A 3953-nucleotide genomic window follows, 5' to 3' on the forward strand; every position below is an offset into this window, starting at 1 on the left:
TAACGGGAGATGAGTTGTGCTGGTACCTGTTGGTGCTGTTGGTGTTGTTTCATCATCAGAAGATGTGAAATGAGTAGTTAGTGGAGGAATGTAGAGGGTAATTTGGTGAGACCTCTGTAATTGTGCGGAATTGATTGTTGTTGTGAATTGATCAGTCTTGGTAGTTCTTGTTTCTCCATTTGATGTGGGTGTTGAGGTTGACACTGTTGCCATTTCTCCTGGGGTGTCACTGTCGGAATAGATGTAGATTGTTGCTCTGTCGATGAGGACATTGTTGTAGATGTTTCTGGTACTTAACGGGAGATGAGTTGTGCTGGTACCTGTTGGTGTTGTTTCACTGTTTTGGTCAGAAGATGTTTGAATGAATTGAGTTGTTAGTGGAGGGTGTAGAGGGTGAACTTTGTGAGACCTCTGTATTTGTTGGGAAACTGATTATTGTTGTGGTATGATTAATGTTGGTAGTTGTTTTTGCATTTGTGGTGATTGTTGGCTGAGGTCGGTTCTGCGGGTGTCACCGCTGTGAATAGATGTAGATTGTTGCCTGATGATGAGGGAGATCATTTTTGTAAATGTTTCTGGCTAGGTAAATGAAATTAGTCTGCGCCTGTTGGGGTTTACCTTTGTGTTCAGGTGTTAAAAAGAAATTGGTTGTCAAAGCTGTGTTAGATACTAGTCTTCTTAGAAAATCTCGACAATTCATTTACTGAGACGCTTTTGCTTGATACATTCATTCCTTTAAAGTTGTCCACTATCTTGGTTTGGTTCTGATGTTTTGTTAGGTTGATCTTGATTTGCATTTTGATCTCCTGTTAAAGAAGACAATATTTGTGCATTATAAAACGCATTTGTCAATGCACATCACAGCAACTTGCATCACAATTTAAGTTACATCAAACTTTAACATGAATTTAACTCTTTCCTTTGTCTTTTCATCGTTTTACCAACATTTCATTGAACTATCCCATATTCTTAGTAAAATTCTTGCTTTTTTATCAGCATTGTTTATCCTTAGAAGTACAGAGGCTGGTTTCACACTTTAATATATATATACAGCAATAATAACTACGGTCACAAAAATAAAAATCCATTCAACCAACGATGAATGTGCTATATCTACTTATTGCAGCCAAAAAAAGTTTTGTATTCTACACAGTTCAGTTTCTTCAATTATTAACTAACATGCTATTCAATATACAGTCATTATCGGTTATTTCTCGCTTATGGATCTGTATAGTTTTCATGGACTAAGTGTTGCGGTTGGGGTTTTTGTTTCCAGTTTTCAGTTTTTTTTTTTTGTGTGTTTCTCTGTTGGTCTTGCCCTCTCTGTTGTGTCTCCTGTGTTTCTCCCTCCCTCCTGCCTGCTACTGCCAGCTGACCACGCACACCTGTTCATCATTCCCAGCCCCTGCGGTGGTCTTCGTTCGTTTTTGCATCCGCCCCCACACCTCCCTCCTTTCCTTTGTTTAAAGGCAATATGTAATATTGTATGTAATACTGGCAGCTAGCGGTTAAAAATAGTTACTGCACTACCAATTCAAAATACTGGAGAGTCGCTTTCTCCGCCACCCTTCACAGACTCAAAGTTCACGGGTTGCCATGCTGAGACCGCAGCATCCACAACAACGCTGTTAGACGCTCACATAGCCAGACATTACCCATAGCACAGCGGAGTAGCTAACGGCAGATGCTGGCTATATTGACAGTGATAAAGCCCGCGGCTCACGCCGAGCTCTGTAAACCAACCGACAGACACACTTTTTTCGGGCTTAAAATTACAGTATGAACTGCTAAAACACAACAACCTCACTGTCCTCCACACGCCAGTCCATCTCCAATATTAACCAGGGGGTTGTTACGCCTCTGGTCACGCAACTGTTAGAAACATGCTGTTTTCTTTTTTTATGTCATGTAGAATCTATCTCAGTTGATGCTGATTGTTCGTTCTGTATCTCCTCATAACACTAAGACTGTACACACGAAAAAACTTGGTCTAATCCTGAGATGATGTGTGGTTTTAAAAATTAACTGAAAACTGTAAGAACGTCTAGGTATAAAGATTATTTTGACAGTAATATAAGCGATGACTTGGATCTTAGAAAGGGTTGTGAAAAAGCTTCCTAAAATGCATCCAATAAAACATTATTTCAGGTGCTATTCTGTCCTAGCATTACTTTCTTTTTTGTAAAACTAAGGAATACAAACAAAAATATAATTACTAAATAGCCAAATATTCCTTTCACATTTTCATTCACGCACATATTAGCCTGTGCATATAACGAGCCAGCGCCAGCATAACTTACACACGAAAAAGAATGAGCTACGCTATCATGAAATTACATCTTAATAACTATTATATTATTATTATTATTATTATTATTATTATTATATATTGCATACATATTCACATAAGTGTTAATATGATATCTGCATACAACAACCAAAAGAACACTCACGGAACTAAACTCATCCACTAGTTAACAACAGTAACGTCACAAATGCACTACCCATTTTCGCCACTAGGCAACGCTCTCGCACCAACGATGCACAACAGCCTAAAAAAACAGGCTCAGAATACTTAAATTCACATCTACATTTCTCAACCAGAACAGGTGCCCTATAAAGAAAATAACCCAAAAAATGGCTAACCAAAATTACAAAGTCATAGTTTTTTTGTGAACATTAATGTCTAAAAATAACTCATATTGAGCAGAAAAACCCTTAACTATTATGTGAGGATTAGTGTGCACATTACCAGCAAGGAGCAGAGCCATTTTATTTGTAGTTTTTGCATTTGAAGCTGTGGTGAAGAGGAGGTCACTGAACAAACCGTTATCACAGTATCATTGATAACCCCGACCACCCACCCACCCAACCTGGTACAACAGAGCAGCACCTTCGAGGCTCGAAGAAAGGCTTCGTGTTGCACTGACCGCCTTAAGAAATCATTCCTACCACAGGCAATAAAATGAATACTCATCACTGAGTGTGAGATAAGACCTACATACATTACAATACTGTACCTGCGCAGAAACTTGCACAAGAATAGGTTTTACTTATCTTTATAAATACTATTTTTGCGAGTTGTACATTTTCATTCCCAACCCAGTATAAGTTTGTACATTCTTTCTTTGTATTTTATCTTTATTTTTTGAATATTTGTTCTTGTATTCTATCCTTTTTATTGTTTATTATTTTTATGTACTGTATATTCTGTATGTGTGCTGTGTGTCTGATATTTTGCTGCTGTAGCACTGAAATTTCCCAATTTGAGATCAATAAAAGTTTATCTATTAATTGCAGTTATTCTTGAAGGATTGCCAGGACTAAACGTATCATGTGAAATTTGAATGGCAATGTATATACAGTTGAAACCAGATATTTACATACACTTCAGAAAAAAAACACTAACATTTCTTTACTGTCATACATTAAATCAGAGTAAACTTTTTCTGTTTTAGATCAATACATATTAACATATTTTTTGCATTTGTTAAATGTCAAATCGAGCGAGGGAGATTTTTTTATGTATTTTTGTATCACTTTCATCAAAGTCAGAAGTATACATACACTAAGTTTATTGTGTCTTTAAACAAAAAAGAAAACTCCAGATGATTCCATTCTGAGCTTAAGAAGCTTCTGATAGGTTAATTGATTCCATTTGAGTTAATTGGTGGCACACCTGTGGATGCATATAAAGGCACACCTCAAACACAGAGCCTCTTTCTTTGACATCATGGGAAAATCAAGAGAAATCAACCAAGACATCAGGAAAAGAATTGTGGACCTCCACAAGTGTGGCTCATCCTTAGGTGCAATTTCCAGATGCCTGAAGGTCCCTCGTTCATCTGTTCAGACAATAATACGCAAGTATAAAAAACATGGGAATGTACAACCATCATACCGCTCAGGAAGGAGGCGGTTCTGAGTCCCAGAGAGGAAAAAGATGGTGCGAA

Source organism: Perca flavescens, chromosome 3 (genome assembly GCF_004354835.1).
Source record: "Perca flavescens isolate YP-PL-M2 chromosome 3, PFLA_1.0, whole genome shotgun sequence".
Classification (NCBI taxonomy): domain Eukaryota; kingdom Metazoa; phylum Chordata; class Actinopteri; order Perciformes; family Percidae; genus Perca; species Perca flavescens.